This window comes from Salmo salar, chromosome 29 (genome assembly GCF_965601325.2).
Source record: "Salmo salar chromosome 29, fSalSal1, whole genome shotgun sequence".
NCBI lineage: Eukaryota > Metazoa > Chordata > Actinopteri > Salmoniformes > Salmonidae > Salmo > Salmo salar.
In genome coordinates, this window is record NC_138319.1 from 44,707,726 (window position 1) to 44,732,237 (window position 24,512).

The following is a 24,512-nucleotide window of genomic DNA, read 5'->3' on the forward strand; positions in this document are numbered from 1 at the left end:
TATCACGTTCGCTTAACACGCGAAAGGTCCTCGGTTCGAAACCGGGCGGAAACAGTGCTCTTTGACACGTGCAGTAGGTACAGTACTTTTAAAAGAGAATAGTTATTTTCATAAATGCCTAATTTTGGAAATTTGAACACGTGCCATGAATATCTGTAAAATTCGATTTATTCCTTGCAGATAATTGTTGAAGCAGTTTCTGTAGTGTAGTGGTTATCACGTACGCTTAACACGCGAAAGGTCCTTGGTTCGAAACCGGGCGGAAACAGTGCTCTTTGACAAGTACAGTACTTTTAAAAGAGAATAGTTATTTTCATAAATGCCTAATTTTGGAAATTTGAACACGTGCCATGAATATCAGTAAAATTCGTTTTACTCCTTGCAGATAAGTGTTACAGCAGTTTCTGTAGTGTAGTGGTTATCACGTTCGCTTTACACGTGAAAGGTCCTCAGTTTGAAACCGGGAGGAAACAGTGCGCTTTGACATGTGCGGTGGGTACTGTACTATTAACAGAGAATAGATATTTTCATAAATGCCTAATTTTGGAAATTTGAACACGTGCCATGAATATCTGTAAAATTCGATTTACTCCTTGCAGATAATTGTTGAAGCAGTGTCTGTAGTGTAGTGGGTATCACGTTCGCTTAACACGCGAAAGGTCCTCGGTTCGAAACCGGGCGGAAACAGTGCTCTTTGACACGTACAGTACTTTTAAAAGAGAATAGTTATTTTCATAAATGCCTAATTTTGGAAATTTGAACACGTGACATGAATATCAGTAAAATTCGTTTTACTCCTTGCAGTTAAGTGTTACAGCAGTTTCTTTAGTGTAGTGGTTATCAAGTTCGCTTCACACGCGAAAGGTCCCTGGTTCGAAACCAGGCGGAAACAACACTCATTGACACATTCAAGAAGTACCATAGTGTTAACAAAGAATTTCATTAATCCCTTGTTTTGGAAATTTGAATACGTGACATGAATATTTTTAAAATTTGGTTTACTCCTTGCAGCTAATTGTAGCAGTAGTTTCTGATGTGTAGTGGTTATCACGTTCGCTTCACACGCGAAAGGTCCCTGGTTCGAAACCGGGCGGAAACAACGCTCATTGACACATTCTGAAGTACCATAGTGGTAACAGAAAATTTCATGAATGCCTTATTTTGGAAATTCGAATACGTGCCATGAATATCTGTAAAATTCGGTTTACTTCTTGCAGGAAAATCAAGCAGCAGTTTCTGTAGTGTAGTGGTTATCACGTTCGCTTTACACGTGAAAGGTCCTCAGTTTGAAACCGGGAGGAAACAGTGCTCTTTGACATGTGTGGTAGGTACTGTACTATTAACAGAGAATAGTTATTTTCATAAATGCCTAATTTTGGAAATTTGAACACGTGCCATGAATATCTGTAAAATTCGATTTACTCCTTGCAGATAATTGTTGAAGCAGTTTCTGTAGTGTAGTGGTTATCACGTACGCTTAACACGCGAAAGGTCCTTCGTTCGAAACCGGGCGGAAACAGTGCTCTTTGACACGTACAGTACTTTTAAAAGAGAATAGTTATTTTCATAAATGCCTAATTTTGGAAATTTGAACACGTGCCATGAATATCAGTAAAATTCGTTTTACTCCTTGCAGATAAGTGTTACAGCAGTTTCTGTAGTGTAGTGGTTATCACGTTTGCTTTATACGCGAAAGGTCCTCAGTTTGAAACCGGGAGGAAACAGTGCTCTTTGACATGTGCGGTGGATACTGTACTATTAACAGAGAATAGTTATTTTCATTAATGCCTTATTTTGGAAATTCGAATACGTGCCATGAATATCTGTAAAATTCGGTTTACTTCTTGCAGGAAAATCAAGCAGCAGTTTCTGTAGTGTAGTGGTTATCACGTTCGCTTTACACGTGAAAGGTCCTCAGTTTGAAACCGGGAGGAAACAGTGCTCTTTGACATGTGCGGTAGGTACTGTACTATTAACAGAGAATAGTTATTTTCATAAATGCCTAATTTTGGAAATTTGAACACGTGCCATGAATATCTGTAAAATTCGATTTACTCCTTGCAGATAATTGTTGAAGCAGTGTCTGTAGTGTAGTGGGTATCACGTTCGCTTAACACGCGAAAGGTCCTCGGTTCGAAACCAGGCGGAAACAGTGCTCTTTGACACGTGCAGTAGGTACAGTACTTTTAAAAGAGAATAGTTATTTTCATAAATGCCTAATTTTGGAAATTTGAACACGTGCCATGAATATCTGTAAAATTCGATTTATTCCTTGCAGATAATTGTTGAAGCAGTTTCTGTAGTGTAGTGGTTATCACGTACGCTTAACACGCGAAAGGTCCTTGGTTCGAAAACGGGCGGAAACAGTGCTCTTTGACACGTACAGTACTTTTAAAAGAGAATAGTTATTTTCATAAATGCCTAATTTTGGAAATTTGAACACGTGCCATGAATATCAGTAAAATTCGTTTTACTCCTTGCAGATAAGTGTTACAGCAGTTTCTGTAGTGTAGTGGTTATCACGTTCGCTTTACACGTGAAAGGTCCTCAGTTTGAAACCGGGCGGAAACAGTGCTCTTTGACACGTGCAGTAGGTACAGTACTTTTAAAAGAGAATAGTTATTTTCATAACTGCCTAATTTTGGAAATTTGAACACGTGCCATGAATATCAGTAAAATTCGTTTTACTCCTTGCAGATAAGTGTTACAGCAGTTTCTGTAGTGTAGTGGTTATCAAGTTCGCTTCACACGCGAAAGGTCCCTGGTTCGAAACCAGGCGGAAACAACGCTCATTGACACATTCTGAAGTACCATAGTGGTAACAGAAAATTTAATTAATTCTTTATTTTGGAAAATCGAATACGTGCCATGAATATCGGTAAAATTCGGTTTACTCCTTGCAGAAAAATCAAGCAGCAGTTTCTGTAGTGTAGTGGTTATCACGTTCGCTTTACACGTGAAAGGTCCTCAGTTTGAAACCGGGAGGAAACAGTGCCCTTTGACATGTGCAATAGGTACTGTACTATTAACAGAGAATAGTTATTTTCATAAATGCCTTATTTTGGAAATTCGAACACGTGCCATGAATATCTGTAAAATTCGATTTACTCCTTGCAGATAATTGTTGAAGCAGTTTCTGTAGTGTAGTGGTTATCAAGTTCGCTTCACACGCGAAAGGTCCCTGGTTCGAAACCAGGCGGAAACAACACTCATTGACACATTCAAGAAGTACCATAGTGTTAACAAAGAATTTCATTAATCCCTTGTTTTGGAAATTTGAATACGTGACATGAATATTTTTAAAATTTGGTTTACTCCTTGCAGCTAATTGTAGCAGTAGTTTCTGATGTGTAGTGGTTATCACGTTCGCTTCACACGCGAAAGGTCCCTGGTTCGAAACCGGGCGGAAACAACGCTCATTGACACATTCTGAAGTACCATAGTGGTAACAGAAAATTTCATGAATGCCTTATTTTGGAAAATCGAATACGTGCCATGAATATCTGTAAAATTCGGTTTACTTCTTGCAGGAAAATCAAGCAGCAGTTTCTGTAGTGTAGTGGTTATCACGTTCGCTTTACACGTGAAAGGTCCTCAGTTTGAAACCGGGAGGAAACAGTGCTCTTTGACATGTGCAGTAGGTACTGTACTATTAACAGAGAATAGTTATTTTCATAAATGCCTTATTTTGGAAATTCGAACATGTGCCATGAATATCTGTAAAATTCGATTTACTCCTTGCAGATAATTGTTGAAGCAGTTTCTGTAGTGTAGTGGTTATCACGTACGCTTAACACGCGAAAGGTCCTTGGTTCGAAACCGGGCGGAAACAGTGCTCTTTGACACGTACAGTACTTTTAAAAGAGAATAGTTATTTTCATAAATGCCTAATTTTGGAAATTTGAACACGTGCCATGAATATCAGTAAAATTCGTTTTACTCCTTGCAGTTAAGTGTTACAGCAGTTTCTTTAGTGTAGTGGTTATCAAGTTCGCTTCACACGCGAAAGGTCCCTGGTTCGAAACCAGGCGGAAACAACGCTCATTGACACATTCAAGAAGTACCATAGTGTTAACAAAGAATTTCATTAATCCCTTGTTTTGGAAATTTGAATACGTGACATGAATATTTTTAAAATTTGGTTTACTCCTTGCAGCTAATTGTAGCAGTAGTTTCTGATGTGTAGTGGTTATCACGTTCGCTTCACACGCGAAAGGTCCCTGGTTCGAAACCGGGCGGAAACAACGCTCATTGACACATTCTGAAGTACCATAGTGGTAACAGAAAATTTCATGAATGCCTTATTTTGGAAATTCGAATACGTGCCATGAATATCTGTAAAATTCGGTTTACTTCTTGCAGGAAAATCAAGCAGCAGTTTCTGTAGTGTAGTGGTTATCACGTTCGCTTTACACGTGAAAGGTCCTCAGTTTGAAACCGGGAGGAAACAGTGCTCTTTGACATGTGCAGTAGGTACTGTACTATTAACAGACAATAGTTATTTTCATAAATGCCTAATTTTGGAAATTTGAACACGTGCCATGAATATCTGTAAAATTCGATTTACTCCTTGCAGATAATTGTTGAAGCAGTTTCTGTAGTGTAGTGGTTATCACGTACGCTTAACACGCGAAAGGTCCTTCGTTCGAAACCGGGCGGAAACAGTGTCTTTGACACGTACAGTACTTTTAAAAGAGAATAGTTATTTTCATAAATGCCTAATTTTGGAAATTTGAACACGTGCCATGAATATCAGTAAAATTCGTTTTACTCCTTGCAGATAAGTGTTACAGCAGTTTCTGTAGTGTAGTGGTTATCACGTTCGCTTTATACGCGAAAGGTCCTCAGTTTGAAACCGGGAGGAAACAGTGCTCTTTGACATGTGCGGTGGATACTGTACTATTAACAGAGAATAGTTATTTTCATAAATGCCTTATTTTGGAAATTCGAATACGTGCCATGAATATCTGTAAAATTCGGTTTACTTCTTGCAGGAAAATCAAGCAGCAGTTTCTGTAGTGTAGTGGTTATCACGTTCGCTTTACACGTGAAAGGTCCTCAGTTTGAAACCGGGAGGAAACAGTGCTCTTTGACATGTGTGGTAGGTACTGTACTATTAACAGAGAATAGTTATTTTCATAAATGCCTAATTTTGGAAATTTGAACACGTGCCATGAATATCTGTAAAATTCGATTTACTCCTTGCAGATAATTGTTGAAGCAGTTTCTGTAGTGTAGTGGTTATCACGTACGCTTAACACGCGAAAGGTCCTTCGTTCGAAACCGGGCGGAAACAGTGCTCTTTGACACGTACAGTAATTTTAAAAGAGAATAGTTATTTTCATAAATGCCTAATTTTGGAAATTTGAACACGTGCCATGAATATCAGTAAAATTCGTTTTACTCCTTGCAGATAAGTGTTACAGCAGTTTCTGTAGTGTAGTGGTTATCAAGTTCGCTTCACACGCGAAAGGTCCCTGGTTCGAAACCAGGCGGAAACAACGCTCATTGACACATTCTGAAGTACCATAGTGGTAACAGAAAATGTAATTAATTCTTTATTTTGGAAATTCGAATACGTGCCATGAATATCGGTAAAATTCGGTTTACTCCTTGCAGAAAAATCAAGCAGCAGTTTCTGTAGTGTAGTGGTTATCACGTTCGCTTTACACGTGAAAGGTCCTCAGTTTGAAACCGGGAGGAAACAGTGCTCTTTGACATGTGCAGTAGGTACTGTACTATTAACAGAGAATAGTTATTTTCATAAATGCCTTATTTTGGAAATTCGAACACGTGCCATGAATATCTGTAAAATTCGATTTACTCCTTGCAGATAATTGTTGAAGCAGTTTCTGTAGTGTAGTGGTTATCACGTACGCTTAACACGCGAAAGGTCCTTGGTTCGAAACCGGGCGGAAACAGTGCTCTTTGACACGTACAGTACTTTTAAAAGAGAATAGTTATTTTCATAAATGCCTAATTTTGGAAATTTCAACACGTGCCATGAATATCAGTAAAATTCGTTTTACTCCTTGCAGTTAAGTGTTACAGCAGTTTCTTTAGTGTAGTGGTTATCAAGTTCGCTTCACACGCGAAAGGTCCCTGGTTCGAAACCAGGCGGAAACAACGCTCATTGACACATTCAAGAAGTACCATAGTGTTAACAAAGAATTTCATTAATCCCTTGTTTTGGAAATTTGAATACGTGACATGAATATTTTTAAAATTTGGTTTACGAAACCGGGTGGAAACAGAGCTCTTTGACACGTGCAGTAGGTACTGTACTTTCAACAAAGAATAGTTATTTTCATAAATTCTGTATTTTGGAAATTCGAATACGTGCCCTGAATATCTGTAAAATTCGGTTTACTTCTTGCAGGAAAATCAAGCAGCAGTTTCTGTACTGTAGTGGTTATCACGTTCGCTTTACACGCGAAAGGTCCTCGGTTCGAAACCGGGCGGAAACAGTGCTCTTTGACACGTGCAGTAGGTACAGTACTTTTAAAAGAGAATAGTTATTTTCATAAATGCCTAAATTTGGAAATTTCAACACGTGCCATGAATATCTGTAAAATTCGGTTTACTCCTTGCAGCTGAATGTAGCAGCAGTGTCTGTAGTGTAGTGGTTATCACGTTCGCTTTACACGTGAAAGGTCCTCAGTTTGAAACCGGGAGGAAACAGTGCTCTTTGACATGTGCAGTAGGTACTGTACTATTAACAGAGAATAGTTATTTTCATAAATGCCTAATTTTGGAAATTTGAACACGTGCCATGAATATCTGTAAAATTCGGTTTACTCCTTGCAGATAATTGTTGAAGCAGTTTCTGTAGTGTAGCGGTTATCACGTTTGCTTAACACGCGAAAGGTCCTCGGTTTGAAACCGGGCGGAAACAGAGCTCTTTGACACGTGCAGTAGGTACTGTACTTTCAACAAAGAATTGTTATTTTCATGAATTCTGTATTTTGGAAATTCGAATACGTGCCATGAATATCTGTAAAATTCGATTTACTCCTCGCAGCTAATTGTAGCAGTAGTTTTTGTGGTCTAGTGGTTATCACGTTTGCTTCACACGCGAAAGGTCCCTGGTTCGAAACCGGGCGGAAACAACGCTCATTGACACATTCTGAAGTACCATAGTGGTAACAGAAAATGTAATTAATTCTTTATTTTGGAAATTCGAATACGTGCCATGAATATCGGTAAAATTCGGTTTACTCCTTGCAGAAAAATCAAGCAGCAGTTTCTGTAGTGTAGTGGTTATCACGTTCGCTTTACACGTGAAAGGTCCTCAGTTTGAAACCGGGAGGAAACAGTGCTCTTTGACATGTGCAGTAGGTACTGTACTATTAACAGAGAATAGTTATTTTCATAAATGCCTTATTTTGGAAATTCGAACACGTGCCATGAATATCTGTAAAATTCGATTTACTCCTTGCAGATAATTGTTGAAGCAGTTTCTGTAGTGTAGTGGTTATCACGTACGCTTAACACGCGAAAGGTCCTTGGTTCGAAACCGGGCGGAAACAGTGCTCTTTGACACGTACAGTACTTTTAAAAGAGAATAGTTATTTTCATAAATGCCTAATTTTGGAAATTTCAACACGTGCCATGAATATCAGTAAAATTCGTTTTACTCCTTGCAGTTAAGTGTTACAGCAGTTTCTTTAGTGTAGTGGTTATCAAGTTCGCTTCACACGCGAAAGGTCCCTGGTTCGAAACCAGGCGGAAACAACGCTCATTGACACATTCAAGAAGTACCATAGTGTTAACAAAGAATTTCATTAATCCCTTGTTTTGGAAATTTGAATACGTGACATGAATATTTTTAAAATTTGGTTTACGAAACCGGGTGGAAACAGAGCTCTTTGACACGTGCAGTAGGTACTGTACTTTCAACAAAGAATAGTTATTTTCATAAATTCTGTATTTTGGAAATTCGAATACGTGCCCTGAATATCTGTAAAATTCGGTTTACTTCTTGCAGGAAAATCAAGCAGCAGTTTCTGTACTGTAGTGGTTATCACGTTCGCTTTACACGCGAAAGGTCCTCGGTTCGAAACCGGGCGGAAACAGTGCTCTTTGACACGTGCAGTAGGTACAGTACTTTTAAAAGAGAATAGTTATTTTCATAAATGCCTAAATTTGGAAATTTCAACACGTGCCATGAATATCTGTAAAATTCGGTTTACTCCTTGCAGCTGAATGTAGCAGCAGTGTCTGTAGTGTAGTGGTTATCACGTTCGCTTTACACGTGAAAGGTCCTCAGTTTGAAACCGGGAGGAAACAGTGCTCTTTGACATGTGCAGTAGGTACTGTACTATTAACAGAGAATAGTTATTTTCATAAATGCCTAATTTTGGAAATTTGAACACGTGCCATGAATATCTGTAAAATTCGGTTTACTCCTTGCAGATAATTGTTGAAGCAGTTTCTGTAGTGTAGCGGTTATCACGTTTGCTTAACACGCGAAAGGTCCTCGGTTTGAAACCGGGCGGAAACAGAGCTCTTTGACACGTGCAGTAGGTACTGTACTTTCAACAAAGAATTGTTATTTTCATGAATTCTGTATTTTGGAAATTCGAATACGTGCCATGAATATCTGTAAAATTCGATTTACTCCTCGCAGCTAATTGTAGCAGTAGTTTTTGTGGTCTAGTGGTTATCACGTTTGCTTCACACGCGAAAGGTCCCTGGTTCGAAACCGGGCGGAAACAACGCTCATTGACACATTCTGAAGTACCATAGTGGTAACAGAAAATTTCATGAATTCTTTATTTTGGAAATTCGAATACGTGCCATGAATATTTTTAAAATTCGGTTTACTCCTTGCAGAAAAATCAAGCAGCAGTTTCTGTAGTGTAGTGGTTATCACGTTCTCTTTACACGTGAAAGGTCCTCAGTTTGAAACTGGGAGGAAACAGTGCTCTTTGACACGTGCAGTAGGTACTGTACTATTAACAGAGAATAGTTATTTTCATAAATGCCTAATTTTGGAAATTTGAACGCGTGCCATGAATATCTGTAAAATTCGGTTTACTCCTTGCAGATACTTGTTGCAGAAGTTTCTGTAGTGTAGTGGTTATCACGTTCGCTTAACACGCGAAAGGTCCTCGGTTCGAAACCGGGCGGAAACAGAGCTCTTTGACACGTGCAGTAGGTACTGTACTTTCAACAAAGAATTGTTATTTTCATGAATTCTGTATTTTGGAAATTCGAATACGTGCCATGAATATCTGTAAAATTCGGTTTACTCCTCGCAGCTAAATGTAGCAGCAGTTTCTGTAGTGTAGTGGTTATCACGTTTGCTTCACACGCGAAAGGTCCCTGGTTCGAAACCGGGCGGAAACAACACTCATTGACACATTGTGATTTACCGTAGTGGTAACAGAAAATTTCATGAATTCTTTATTTTGGAAATTCGAATACGTGCCCTGAATATCTGTAAAATTCAGTTTACTTCTTGCAGGAAAATCAAGCAGAAGTTTCTGTAGTGTAGTGGTTATCACGTTCGCTTCACACGCCCCTTTTTGGAGTTTCAGGAAGTGGAAGAGAAGCAGGTGTCTGAGTGCTTGAGAGAGAATATCGTTTTTTTTGGAGGTCTAGTTGACTTATAAGTTTGAAAGTTTGTGAGTGACTGTAGTGAAGTTTCTGTGAAACGTTTTTGCTATTGTCCCCCATCAGCGTGAGCTGTTTGGGGGATATTGCTTAAAATAACCGGACGGACAACATGGCTTCGACATCAAGAATACAAACGACGACGAGAAAGGACAACAGTGAAATCAGAATGTTAAACGAAGAACTGAAAAAAAGAACATATGAGAAGGAACTGACGGTGAACGTGGAAATAAGTGGAGAAGGGAAAATAACAACGATGGAATTGCTGAGAGGAATAAAGGAAGTTTGCGGAACAATACTGGGATGTCGAATGAAAGACGGGAATAAGTATGAAGTAACAATGTCTCATGTAAATGGAAAAGAAAGACTAATAGACGGGCTAAAGATAAAGAACTGTCAAATCATGGCTAAAGAACTAGGGAACGATGAGCTGGTGGTGTCCTTTTTGAACTTGCCCGCATACATTACGGATGAGGAGATAGAAGAGAAACTAAAAGGCTGGAAGGTGAAGGCGACCACGCCAATCAAGAGGAGGATGTGGCCAGGAACGGACATTGTAGATGGGACAAGATTTTGCAAGGTAAAGTTTACAGACAATGTGCAATCCTTGCCATATTCTACAAAATTTAACACTGTCGAGGGATTTGAATATTTTCGTGTAATCCACGACAATCAAGTGAAGGTATGTAGATTATGTATTCAGCCGGGGCACATACTTAAGGAATGTCCGGAATTCACATGCCACAAATGTAGTGAACAAGGGCATTATGCCAGAGAATGTCGGAACATAGGAAATGTGTGCAAAATGTGTGACAGACCTAAAGTTAGATGTAGCTGTAATAAGGGAGAAAATCACTTACTTTTGCAAACAATGGACCTCACGTCTGAGGAAGAGGGGAGTGTGCCTATGGAGAGGGAGGATGAGAGTGACATGGAGAGTGTGACTCCAGAGACAGTGGCAGATAAGCTTGAAGAGCCTGTAATGTCTCCTGGCAAAGCACGAGACGCCGTTTTAGTCTCTGCTGCTGACAAGGTGGAACAGCAGCACATGATGGGTGAAAGACATACACAGGTAGAGATGGTGCAAGGTGCTTCTCAGGTGCCTGAGCCAGCTTTAAGCCTGTGTAAAAATTACACCAAAGAGTGGGCTGGGTCCACTGAAGTCACGGGCACTGTTAAAGCGCACTTTTCAAAAGGCTTCCCCGCCGATCCCCCCAAAAATCCAAATAAAGAGACGGATGATGAAATAGATAGTGAGGATCTTCAGTTGTTTGTAAAAAATAAGAGGTCATTGTCGAAAACCAGGGAGATGATGGGTTTTGGAAAAAAGAAAAAGTAGGATTTTTAAGGACTTGTTTGGCTCTGATTTCACTTCTGCACACATTCATAATGATTACAGTCGCATCCCTAAATGGTAACAGTTTGAGAAACATGAGCAAATTTGAGCAGGTATTAGTGTCTGTTAAGGCAGACATGTTGTGTTTTCAAGAGACCAATTGGACAGACTCCAAAATGCAGGAGATTAAGAGTAAATGGTCAGATTTAATTTTTTGTAGTCATGGAGGGGATAAAACATGTGGTGTGGCTATTTTGATAAAAAATGATGTGGTGCAAAATGTAAAAGAAATATATGCTGACAATGATGGCAGACTTATTGTAATTGAATTTGAAGTTCAAAATGTAGTTTTTCGTTTAATTAATGTTTATGCTTCAAACATTGAATCTGAAAGGAGAGAAATGTTTCACAAATTAAAAACACTGTGCTCAGAAAACTGTATACTGATAGGAGATTTTAATGTGAGGTGTAGTAGAATGGATGCCTCTAGTTGTGCTAAATTCAGATATGACTCTTCTAGAAATGCATTATGGAAACTTATGAATGAGGAGAATCTAGTAGATATATGGAGGGCTGAAAATCCAAACAGAAGAGTATTCTCTAGAAGGCAGGTGGTTCTAAAGGAATTAAAACAAAGCAGAATTGATTTATGTCTAGCAAAACAAGAATTGGTGCAGAATGTTAAGAAGGTGTCATATACCTTTACAGCATATAGTGATCATGCAGTAATGTCATTTCAAATGGGTTTTGGTGTGGAGAGGAGAGGGGGAGGTGTCTGGTGTTTAAATGCCAGTCTGTTAAAGGAGGAAGGATATAGAAATGAAATTGTTGAATGTATTAATGATGAAATGTCTAATGTACTGTTAAAAGAGAATGTGTGTTTATGGTGGGAGGAAGTGAAAGTAAAAGTAAAAAATAGGAGTATTAGGTACGCAAAAAATCATAACCGTTTAGATAAGCAGAAAGAAATAATGCTTAGGAATAGGATGTTGCATGAACTTGAAAAGGCTGATACGGATCCAGACTATGATGTTGTGAATTATTTGAAAATCCATGCAGAGCTGGGTCGTTATGAAAAAAATAAATGTTTGGGTGCTATTGTTAGGAGCAGGGCACAGTACGCTTTGGAGGGAGAGAAATGTACATCCTTTTTTTTGGGTCTGGAAAAAAGAAAACAAACTAAGAGTTACATTGTAGAGTTGGAAGATGAAAGAGGTGTAAAGGTAAACGATTTTGTTGGGATCTTAGAGACAGTTGAAACCTTTTACAGAAATCTTTACAAAAAGAATGATGTAGATAAAGTGTGTGTTGTAAAAGTGTTGGATACAATTAGTGCCAAAGTATCGCAGGCAGATAGAATGATGTGTGATGAAGAGATTTCGATTATGGAAATCAAGGAAGCAATTGTTAGCACGCAAGGTAATAAAAGTCCGGGTTTGGATGGTTTAACAAATGAGTTCTATAAAGTCTTTGTAGATATTTTGGCACCCATTTTAGTGAGGGTGTTTCATTATATGGAAGAGAATAAGGAAATCCCTGAGTCTATGTCAACTGGAATGTTAACGATCTTATTCAAAAATAGGGGCAGTAGATTAAAGTTAGAAAATTATAGGCCTATTAGCCTTCTAAATTCGGATTATAAGATACTGACTAAAGTGTTAGCGAATAGGATGAAAAAGGTGATTGGGAGTATTATTGAATCAACACAAGCCTACGGCATACCTGGAAGAGATATTGCAGATGTCATTTGTACAATTAGGGATGTTGTTAATCAAATGAAAAATGAAGGTGGTATAGTTTTAAGTTTGGACTTTAACAAAGCTTTCGATAGAGTGGAGCACAGCTTTTTATTACAGACTTTGGAGAGGTTTGGGTTTGGGCCAAAGTTTGTATCTTGGATCAACCTGTTGTATAGTGGGGCTAAAAGTTGTGTTAAATGTAACGGAGTGTTAACAGATACTTTCCCTGTGGAGAGGTCAGTAAGGCAGGGCTGTCCTTTGTCAGCTCTGCTGTACAGTGTTTCTACAGAACCGTTAGCTACATTGATAAATAGTAATAAAGAAGTAAGGGGTGTTGGAATCCCAGGTGGTGGTGTCAGTGTTGTACATCAGTACGCTGATGACACTACTTGTACTGTGAAGGATATAGAAAGTATTGGAAGCATTATGGGGATCATAGATATATATGGCAAGGCATCGGGTGCTAAAGTTAATATAGAGAAGACTGAAATAATGTTTGTTGGGGATATCAATGTAAACGGGTGTGAGATTCCATTCAAGAGCGCAAAGGATTTTATTAAAGTGCTGGGAGTAAACAAAAGTGCTGGGAGTAAACAGCACTAACCTTTGATGATCTTCATCAGATGACAACCCTAGGACATGATGTTATACAATGCATGCATGTTTTGTTTAATCAAGTTCATATTTATATCAAATACCAGCTTTTTACATCTACTGAGAATATTGCAAAATGTGCTTTCACCGAAAACCTATTTTAAAATCGGACACCTCGATTGCACAAAGGAGTTCTGTATCTATAATTCTTAAAATAATTGTTATGTTTTTTGTGGACGTTTATCGTGAGTCATTTAGTAAATTCACCGGAAGTGTTCGGTGGGAATGCTAGTTCTGAACGTCACATGCTAATGTAAAAAGCTGGTTTTTGATATAAATATGAACTTGATTGAACAAAACATGCATGTATTGTATAACATAATGTCGTAGGCGTGTCATCTGATGAAGATCATCAAAGGTTAGTGCTGCATTTAGCTGTGGTTTTGTTTTATGTGACATTATATGCTAGCTTGAAAAATGGGTGTCTGATTATTTCTGGCTTGGTACTCTGCTGACATAATCTAATGTTTTGCTTTCGCTGTAAAGCCTTGTTGAAATCGGACAGTGTGGTTAGATAAAGGAGAGTCTTGTCTTTAAAATGGTGTAAAATAGTCATATGTTTGAAAAATGGAAGTTTGGGTTTTTTTGAGGAATTTGTAATTCGCGCCACGCCAATCATTGGATATTGGAGCAGGTGTTCCGCTAGCGGAACGTCTAGATGTAAGAGGTTAAGGAAGTAACTCCCGGACCCTGTTGGTACTCGGTTCTTCTCCTAACTCTGTGTGTGATCAGCAGTGCTCATATGTGTACATACCTTCTTGCAGTGGATAACGTGGACCCAAGTGACTCTCTCAGCTTTTCTAATGGCAAAGGCAATGGTTTAACAGAACCTGGTATGGGCCTTCCCAACAGGGCTGCTTCCCGTCTTTTCTCCTCCGGGACTGGATCCACACCCAGTCTCCTGGTTGGATTGAGTGAATCACCTTCTCCTCTAATTCACCTGTTGGACACAAATTCTTGGACATACGGGTTTGGTTAAGAAACAGTATTCTCATGTGTTCTGTTAGTATTACTTCAACGTCTATGTCTACCTGTTCTGGTATCTCTAACTCTGGCATTCTATAGGCTCTACCTGATTAGCTAAAATGTCATCCATCCTTTAAAGAGATAGATCCTAGTAAACCAACTCTAGGGATAATATCTTGACCTAATATTCTAGCTACCATAATCATGTCCACCAAGTAAGTTGGGAATGCTTCTACCCATTTGCTATACTTATCTATTATTGTTAAACACCCCTTCTTCCCCTCAATTTGGAATAGTTCACTAAGTCCATTTCCAAATATTGGAATGGATATTCTACAAAAAATGTTTTTGTTTAAGTAATTATCCTAACATGTTCTATCGTCTGCTCTACCATACTCCCCCTATTTATACATGGCTCAAGCCATGTATCAATATTGCTGCATATCTAAACAAATTATCCTTATGTCAGCCCTTCTCTTGTAGGATTGCCCCCTTTTATTTTCCACATGTCCAATTCTCCCTGGGGCCTTCATCCTCGGCTATTCTGTAACAATTCTCTGTCAAGTGTTTTATCTTCTTTAAGATGTATCTGTGCTGTTTTGTATGGTTTTAAATGTCTATGTGCTTGTCTGTGTAAATAGTAACTTTTCTCTCCTTTCTTATTTCACCGGTTCGAGTCAATGCTACTATTTCGGCCTACTGTGCAGAATAGTGTCTGGGCAATGGTTCAGTGTCTAACACCTGAAACCAACTAAGCTTTCATTGTCCTTTTAGTTAGGGTAACAATTACTTTCAACAAAATGATCATATCTCCTCCTAGCGAATTTACCAAACATAAACTTAAAATCAAAACTAAAATACATGCCTGCCAACGAAGCCGATAGTCTCTCCATGAATTAATATCCTAGAGCTTAGTGAACCAAATTCTCTTCCTATCTACTCCTGCTGGCCCCCCTCCTTTCTTCCTGCTACTCCCCAACACTCAAGGTTTCAGCAGTGCAGGGGAGGATCTCTCCGTCTGTCTCCAGCTTTTTCTCATAACAGAAAGTATCAAATCTGGGTTGTTTCCAAATATTGACTAAATGTCTCATTGTCTCCTTGGTTGCACTCCTGAACTTTAGAAAAATCTACCTGTCTAGATATTGCATATCTACTTAAATGTATCACAATACCCTCAATGATCCTAGATCACCTACAGATGTCATATATCCCTGTCCTGTTGACCTAAGTCTACCATTATTAAACTTATTCACAACAAAATATAATACTATTATATCAATTCCACAGCCTTGTTTTGTTAAATCTCTTACACTGCTTTCAACCACAGCTGACTTCCTAAGGAAAAATAAACGTATCTAGATCATGTAAATAATACCCCTGCTACTGGTCAAAATATTTTCAAATAACATAATCAGATCAAAATGACTAATCTGATTTACTCCACCAAGAAACATTATTGTACCCTTATTGTTCTACGGAAATAGACTTAAGGAAGCCTACCCTTAGTCTAAGGCTTTGCCCTTTTAGTCTTCTCATTGGTTCAAATTATCAATTGTGTCTAAGAACTTTAACTCCATCATAATTATCAGTTCTACAAATTCCCTTACAATCAATATCACCAATGACCTTAAATTCACCATCCAAATGGCTTTTCAATGTGGCTGATCAGACCACACAGGAAAAGTCACCAGAGGGGTCAAAAGTCATACCACCCTTTCAGAACCGTGTTTCTTACTACATTAAACAAATTAAAGCTAAGAACTGTATCTACATTTTGTATCCCAGGTTCCCAGAACATTCCCTATCAAAATAATTTCATGTGTTTATTAAAACTCAGAAAACCAAACTTCCAAAATGCCATGTGTGTATACCCCTTTAAGATATCCTGTCCCTAGGTATTTTTCCCAAAAAGCTAAGCGCTCCTTTTTCCATAAAATAACCACGAACATTTGGTCATCATTCCTTATACTACACCGATTCAGAAACCCAAACGTTAGCCACAAACAAAACCTAATAATAACTCCACTGTACTTCCTCAAATCATTAATAATTTGTTTTAAACTTCCTCAACGGTTCTGGGTACTTTAATTGAACATACACTACCCTTGGATAAAATATTTTACTTCCAATCTATGAAACCCCATATTTTAATGTACTATTTGACTAATTTGACCCAAGATTGCTTAAAACCTTAAAACCCCTTCAGTTTGTCTGCAAACAGGCCCATTCTGTTTGCTAGGAATACCCTGCCATTATACACAACTGTGTTTAATGTGCATTGTCCCTGTAAAATAAAATTAACTCCATGTATCGCTCATCTCCCGTAAATTCCTGCACCTCCTTTACGCGCTTCCCCCTCCTGCTTCCACTCGGAACAGGTTGTGTCTGTTTTTCGTTTTAGCGTTTCCAATATTCTACCGGGCTCCCCGTCGACTGGGAGTCCGTTGGGTGCATTAATACTACCTTATTTTAGCCATCCCTTATATCATTTTTTGCCTCTCCTCTTCCATTCTTTCCCATCGCGACCACCATTCCTTTCGAGAGTCGCTTTCAAAGTTTTCAACACCTGTTCTGGTTCAATATCCCCCATTCTCACGTTACCTTTTCCACAGAGGAATTATGTCTCCCTTCCTATGATCTATTTTACCCCGCTAATTTCTAGACCTGTTTTAACAATGTATTATGCCCACCCGGTAAAATCCAATATAACCTGGAACCTAGCCTAGAACCTAGCCCATACCCTTTTTGTATAGGACCTCGTAAAGGACCTCGTCCAGGGAATCAAAATACACTCACACGGTAAACCCCCAAATATAACCTGGAACCTAGCCTAAAACCTAGCCTATACCTCTTTGTATAGGAGCTCGTAAAGGACCTCGTCCTGGGAATCGAACTAATCCTGAACCTTCTCTATAAGATGATCAACCCTGTAAAGCATTACTGGATAACCGATATATTAAACACTCAAACCAGATATTCAGATCGCTGTCTAATATCCAATGTACTACATTCACACGATTGGGTTGGCCTCCCAAACTTCACATAGTCCCGTTGATAGTCAGATTTATCAACCACATTCAAACCGATACCTAGTATCTAGTACCCGAACCCTAGCCTGAAATATGATCAATATCTACAGGTCCTCGTAAGGGTCCTTGTAAGAGGTTAACCACACACACACATCATATTACCTAATACATATCATTCATCACAGTTCTTAATAGGTCACGTGCATTACTGTTTAACCGGTTGTCAACAATGCATTTATCACTTAATCAAACTCCAAATGTTTAATACATACTTCAACCAATTTGTATATGTTAAAATAAAAATTGGTCACTTACATCAAACAGGTGTCTCACAAAAATAAATTTGGAAATAGCCAATGTGCAGAACTTCAGTTATTCACAATAGGTGTCTGCTTACCTTTTTAGTTGACCGGTCAGGATTTGTGAAACACACCGTCCGACGACAGCGATGGCCAATTGGCCGGACAAGTTCCAGCGAAGTCCCTACAGCAGATCACGTCGGGGTCATCATGTTAGGTTGCGTCAATTCGAATCTGGTGTCAGGACAAAGAGAAACTCTGGACTCTAGTACTGTTTCACAGCTGTTTATTAAGCTAAGTAAATAGTGATAAATGCAATGTTCGAATATACGGGTTTACTGTAACACCTCGCAGGGCAGACAGAGAACTGAAATGACATCATAAGTTCTTCCTTAAATACTTCTTGACAGACATAGTTCCCTCTCCCTGAGGGCCTGTCATAGTAGAGGCTTGGGTGTGGTTTAGACTTACTCCAGCCTATTGTTGGCGTGCAGGCTGGTCCCAGCCTCTAGACGCATCTTTGTTGCCAAGCATAGTTGTCTTCTAGCTTATCTTCGTGTGTGTACCCGAGAGTCAAACACCCAAGGACAGTGCCTGTTCTTGTGCCACAGCCATTCTCCCCTCTATCAGTTCCTCACATGTCCATGAGCGGCCCCACAACCAGGCATTGTGTGTGTGTGTCACGAGTCTACTCAGCCTACACTACTAGCCAGCAACCCTCCAGTTAGTCATGTCTATTATATGTCGCTCAATCTATGTTAATACAATATAAACCTCTCATGTTTAGCATTAGTATTCATAAGTTATGCACCACAACTAATTTTATTATATAGGTTATGCAAACAAATAGTTGGTTAAACCCTAACAATATTTTGCATGCACTCCCCCTCTGAGCTTCCATCCCATTTCATTTGCAGATAAAATGCAATATCAATACAATGTATTTTTAGATACACCACTCCATTGAAACTACAATGAAATGATAGCAGCAATTCTTAAAACAGGTACAGACAGGGATCGAACCCATGAACTTCAGTTTTTGAAAATGACGCTATAAAAGTTGGCAACAATGCCACTTCTGTTCTATAAATGTACGAACAGGGATTGAACGCATGTTCTTCAGATAACAAGACCAAATTATTTAGCACATCTCTGTTTCCTGCTTAGAATTTCAACATTCTGTAAAGTAGGAGTTGGGTCAATGCAATAATTTCAAATGGAGATGCTGGGGATTGAACCAAGGACCTCATACATGTGAAGCATGCACTCTACCACTGAGCTCCATCCCTGTTCTGGGAGAGAGAAAAAAAAAATCTTATTTTATTTTATTTCACCTTTATTTAACCGGGTAAGCAAGTGGAGAACAAGTTCTCATTGAGAACTGCAACCTGGCCAAGATAAAGCAAAGCAGTGCAACACAAACAACAACATAGAGTTACAAATGGAATAAACAAGCGTACAGTCAATAACACAATAGAAAAAAAGAAAGTCAAAATACAATGTGTGCAAATGGCGTGAGGAGGTAAGGCAATAAATAGGCCATAGTAGCGAAGTAATTACAATTTAGCAAATTAACATTGGATTGATAGATGAGCAGATGATGATGTGCAAGTAGAAATACTGGTGTGCAAACGAGCAGAAAGTAAATAAAAACAATATAGGGATGAGGTAGGTAGATTGGGTGGGCTATTTACAGATGTGCTATGTACAGCTGCAGCGATCGGTTAGCTGCTCAGATAGCTGATGTGTAAAGTTAGTGAGGGAAATATAAGTGTCCAGCTTCAGCGATTTTTGCAATTCGTTCCAGTCATTGGCAGCAGAGAACTGGAAGGAAAGGCGGCCAAAATAGGTGTTGGCTTTGGGGATGATCAGTGAGATATTCCTGCTGGAGCGAGTGCTATGGGTGGGTGTTGTTATCGTGACCAGTGAGCTGAGATAAGGCGGAGCTTTACCTAGCATAGACTTATAGATGACCTGGAGCCAGTGGGTCTGGTGACGAATAGGTAGCGAGGGCCAGCCGACGAGTCCATACAGGTCGCATTGGTCATATCAATACAATGTACCTTTTCTTTACACTGTTCTAATGAAAGTACATTTACATAATATCAGCTATCTTCCATAAACGTCGAACAAGGATGAACCCATGTGCTTCAGTTTACAGAAACAGATGATTTAGCATATCTATTTCCTTCTTAGAATGTCAACATTCTGGAAAGTGGGAATTGTACAAAAGCTAATTTAACAAGTAAATACAGTCAACAGAGAAGTTGGGGATTAACGTTGGACCGCATACATGTAAAGTACTGGCTCTACCATAGAGATACATCCCCTTACTATAATAACTGTGTTGCCATATTGACACAACTTGCTTTTTCTGCAAAGTCCTCCAATAAAAGTCGGTGTCGGTTTACGAGACCGACACCTTGCCACTTGGCCACCATGCCACTCTAAGGTGTAACTTATTTATCAACATTCTGGAAAGTAGTAGTTGTGTAAATGTGAATTTGGCACACAAATAAACTCAGTGGAGAATCTTGGGATTGAACCGAGGACCTCATACATATTTTGCATGCACTCCCCCTCTGAGATTCAATCCCATTTCATTTGCAGATAAAATGCAATATCAATACAATGTACTTTTTATATACACCACTCCATTGAAACTACAAGGAAATGATAGCAGCAATTCTTAAACCAGGTACAGACTAGGATCGAACCCATAAACTTCAGTTTTTGAAAATGACGCCATAAAAGATGTCAATCATGCCACTTCTGTTCTATAATTGTACGAACAGGGATTGAAGGAATGTTCTTCAGATTACAAAACCAAATTATTTAGCACGTCTCTGTTTCCTGCTTAGAATTACAACATTCTGTAAAATAGGAGTTGGGTCAATGCAGTAATTTTAAATTGAGATGCTGGGGATTGAACCCAGGACCTCATACATGCGAAGCATGCGCTCTACCACTGAGCTACATCCCCGTTCTGGGAAAGATTAAAAATGTATCTTATTTTATTTTATTTCACCTTTATTTAACCAGGTAAGCAAGTGGAGAACAAGTTCTCATTGAGAACTGCAACCTGGCCAAGATAAAGCAAAGCAGTGCGACACAAACAACAACATAGAGTTACAAATGGAATAAACAAGCGTACAGTCAATAACACAATAGAAAAAAAGAAAGTCTATATTCAGTGTGTGCAAATGGCATGAGGAGGTAAGGTAATAAATAGGCCATGGTAGTGAGGTAATTACAATTTAGCAAATTAACACTGGAGTGATAGATGAGCAGATGATGATGTGCAAGTACAAATACTGGTGTGCAAAACAGCAGAAAGTAAATAAAAACAATATGGGGATGAGGTAGGTAGATTGGGTGGGCTATTTACAGATGGCCTATGTACAGCTGCAGCGATCGGTTAGCTGCTCAGATAGCTGATGTTTAAAGTTAGTGAGGGAAATATAAGTGTCCAGGTTCAGCGATTTTTGCAATTCGTTCCAGTCATTGGCAGCAGAGAACTGGAAGGAAAGGCAGCCAAAGGAGGTGTTGGCTTTGGGGATGACCAGTGAGATATATCTGCTGGAGCGAGTGCTACGGGTGGGTGTTTTTATCGTGACCAGTGAGTTGAGATAAGGCGGAGCTTTACCTAGCATAGACTTATAGATGACCTGGAGCCAGTGGGTCTGGTGACGAATAGGTAGCGAGGGCCAGCCGACTAGAGCATACAGGTCGCAGTGGTCATATCAATACAATTGACCTTTTCTTTACACTGTTCTAATGAAAGTACATTTCCATAATATCAGCTATCTTCCATAAACGTCAAACAAGGATGAACCCATGTGCTTCAGTTTACAGAAACAGATGATTTAGCATATCTATTTCCTTCTTAGAATGTCAACATTCTGGAAAGTGGGAGTTGTACAAAAGCTAATTTAACAACTAATTACACTCAACATAGAAGTTGGGGATTAACATTGGACCGCATTCATGTAAAGTACTGGCTCTACCATAGAGATTCATCCACTTACTATCATAGCTGTGTTGCAATATGGATACAACTTGATTTTCTGCAAAGTCCTCCAATTAATGCACAGGTCCACGATATCAGATGTCTTTCATAAAGGCACAGAAGGGATTTGAACCCATGATCTTCGGTTTACAAGACCAACGCCTTACCACTTGGCCACCATGCCACTCTACGTTCTGAATTATATATCAACATTCAGGAAAGTAGTAGTTGTGTAAATGTGAATTTGGCACGCAAATAAACTCAGTGGAGAATCTTGGGATTGAACCGAGGACCTCATACATATTTTGCATGCACTCCCCCTCTGAGCTTCCATCCCATTTCATTTGCAGATAAAATGCAATATCAATACAATGTACTTTTTATATACACCACTCCATTGAAACTACAAGGAAATGATAGCAGCAATTCTAAAACCAGGTACAGACTGGGATCGAACCCATAAACTTCAGTTTTTGAAAATGACGCCATAAAAGATGGCAATCATGCCACTTCTGTTCTATAATTGTACGAACAGGGATTGAAGGAATGTTCTTCAGATTACAAAACCAAATTATTTAGCACGTCTCTGTTTCCTGCTTAGAATTACAACATTCTGTAAAGTAGGAGTTGGTTGGGTCAATGCAGTAATTTTAAATGGAGATGCTGGGGATTGAACCCAGGACCTCATACATGCGAAGCATGCGCTCTGCCACTGAGCTACATCCCCGTTCTGGGAAAGATTAAAAATGTATCTTATTTTATTTTATTTCACCTTTATTTAACCAGGTAAGCTAGTGGAGAACAAGTTCTCATTGAGAACTGCAACCTGGCCAAGATAAAGCAAAGCAGTGCGACACAAACAACAACATAGAGTTACAAATGGAATAAACAAGCGTACAGTCAATAACACAATAGAAAAAAAGAAAGTCTATATTCAGTGTGTGCAAATGGCATGAGGAGGTAATGTAATAAATAGGCCATGGTAGTGAGGTAATTACAATTTAGCAAATTAACACTGGAGTGATAGATGAGCAGATGATGATGTGCAAGTACAAATACTGATGTGCAAAAGAGCAGAAAGTAAATAAAAACAATATGGGGATGAGGTAGGTAGATTGGGTGGGCTATTTACAGATGGCCTATGTACAGCTGCAGCGATCGGTTAGCTGCTCAGATAGCTGATGTTTAAAGTTAGTGAGGGAAATATAAGTGTCCAGGTTCAGCGATTTTTGCAATTCGTTCCAGTCATTGGCAGCAGAGAACTGGAAGGAAAGGCAGCCAAAGGAGGTGTTGGCTTTGGGGATGACCAGTGAGATATATCTGCTGGAGCGAGTGCTACGGGTGGGTGTTTTTATCGTGACCAGTGAGTTGAGATAAGGCGGAGCTTTACCTAGCATAGACTTATAGATGACCTGGAGCCAGTGGGTCTGGTGACGAATAGGTAGCGAGGGCCAGCCGACTAGAGCATACAGGTCGCAGTGGTCATATCAATACAATTGACCTTTTCTTTACACTGTTCTAATGAAAGTACATTTCCATAATATCAGCTATCTTCCATAAACATCAAACAAGGATGAACCCATGTGCTTCAGTTTACAGAAACAGATGATTTAGCATATCTATTTCCTTCTTAGAATGTCAACATTCTGGAAAGTGGGAGTTGTACAAAAGCTAATTTAACAACTAATTACACTCAACATAGAAGTTGGGGATTAACATTGGACCGCATTCATGTAAAGTACTGGCTCTACCATAGAGATTCATCCACTTACTATCATAGCTGTGTTGCAATATGGATACAACTTGATTTTCTGCAAAGTCCTCCAATTAATGCACAGGTCCACGATATCAGATGTCTTTCATAAAGGCACAGAAGGGATTTGAACCCATGATCTTCGGTTTACAAGACCAACGCCTTACCACTTGGCCACCATGCCACTCTACGTTCTGAATTATATATCAACATTCAGGAAAGTAGTAGTTGTGTAAATGTGAATTTGGCACGCAAATAAACTCAGTGGAGAATCTTGGGATTGAACCGAGGACCTCATACATATTTTGCATGCACTCCCCCTCTGAGCTTCCATCCCATTTCATTTGCAGATAAAATGCAATATCAATACAATGTACTTTTTATATACACCACTCCATTGAAACTACAAGGAAATGATAGCAGCAATTCTAAAACCAGGTACAGACTGGGATCGAACCCATAAACTTCAGTTTTTGAAAATGACGCCATAAAAGATGGCAATCATGCCACTTCTGTTCTATAATTGTACGAACAGGGATTGAAGGAATGTTCTTCAGATTACAAAACCAAATTATTTAGCACGTCTCTGTTTCCTGCTTAGAATTACAACATTCTGTAAAGTAGGAGTTGGTTGGGTCAATGCAGTAATTTTAAATGGAGATGCTGGGGATTGAACCCAGGACCTCATACATGCGAAGCATGCGCTCTGCCACTGAGCTACATCCCCGTTCTGGGAAAGATTAAAAATGTATCTTATTTTATTTTATTTCACCTTTATTTAACCAGGTAAGCTAGTGGAGAACAAGTTCTCATTGAGAACTGCAACCTGGCCAAGATAAAGCAAAGCAGTGCGACACAAACAACAACATAGAGTTACAAATGGAATAAACAAGCGTACAGTCAATAACACAATAGAAAAAAAGAAAGTCTATATTCAGTGTGTGCAAATGGCATGAGGAGGTAATGTAATAAATAGGCCATGGTAGTGAGGTAATTACAATTTAGCAAATTAACACTGGAGTGATAGATGAGCAGATGATGATGTGCAAGTACAAATACTGATGTGCAAAAGAGCAGAAAGTAAATAAAAACAATATGGGGATGAGGTA

General features: G+C 39.0%; 9 non-coding genes across 9 annotated transcripts; 4 read left to right on the forward strand and 5 right to left on the reverse strand.

The window, feature by feature from the left end:
- Positions 1-6,394: 6,394 nt before the first annotated feature.
- On the forward strand, positions 6,395-6,467 carry trnav-uac (transfer RNA valine (anticodon UAC)). The gene has a single exon. It is a non-coding gene; the product is annotated as a tRNA-Val (tRNA).
- A 1,535-nt stretch (positions 6,468-8,002) lies between these two features.
- On the forward strand, positions 8,003-8,075 carry trnav-cac (transfer RNA valine (anticodon CAC)). Its single transcript has one exon. It is a non-coding gene; the product is annotated as a tRNA-Val (tRNA).
- Positions 8,076-9,064: 989 nt separating this feature from the next.
- On the forward strand, positions 9,065-9,137 carry trnav-aac (transfer RNA valine (anticodon AAC)). Its single transcript has one exon. It is a non-coding gene; the product is annotated as a tRNA-Val (tRNA).
- A 141-nt stretch (positions 9,138-9,278) lies between these two features.
- Positions 9,279-9,351, forward strand: trnav-cac (transfer RNA valine (anticodon CAC)). Its single transcript has one exon. It is a non-coding gene; the product is annotated as a tRNA-Val (tRNA).
- Positions 9,352-20,552: 11,201 nt separating this feature from the next.
- On the reverse strand, positions 20,553-20,624 carry trnaa-cgc (transfer RNA alanine (anticodon CGC)). Its single transcript has one exon. It is a non-coding gene; the product is annotated as a tRNA-Ala (tRNA).
- A 1,138-nt stretch (positions 20,625-21,762) lies between these two features.
- Positions 21,763-21,834, reverse strand: trnat-ugu (transfer RNA threonine (anticodon UGU)). Its single transcript has one exon. It is a non-coding gene; the product is annotated as a tRNA-Thr (tRNA).
- A 471-nt stretch (positions 21,835-22,305) lies between these two features.
- On the reverse strand, positions 22,306-22,377 carry trnaa-cgc (transfer RNA alanine (anticodon CGC)). Its single transcript has one exon. It is a non-coding gene; the product is annotated as a tRNA-Ala (tRNA).
- Positions 22,378-23,515: 1,138 nt separating this feature from the next.
- trnat-ugu (transfer RNA threonine (anticodon UGU)) lies at positions 23,516-23,587 on the reverse strand. Its single transcript has one exon. It is a non-coding gene; the product is annotated as a tRNA-Thr (tRNA).
- Positions 23,588-24,058: 471 nt separating this feature from the next.
- trnaa-cgc (transfer RNA alanine (anticodon CGC)) lies at positions 24,059-24,130 on the reverse strand. The gene has a single exon. It is a non-coding gene; the product is annotated as a tRNA-Ala (tRNA).
- Positions 24,131-24,512: the final 382 nt, after the last annotated feature.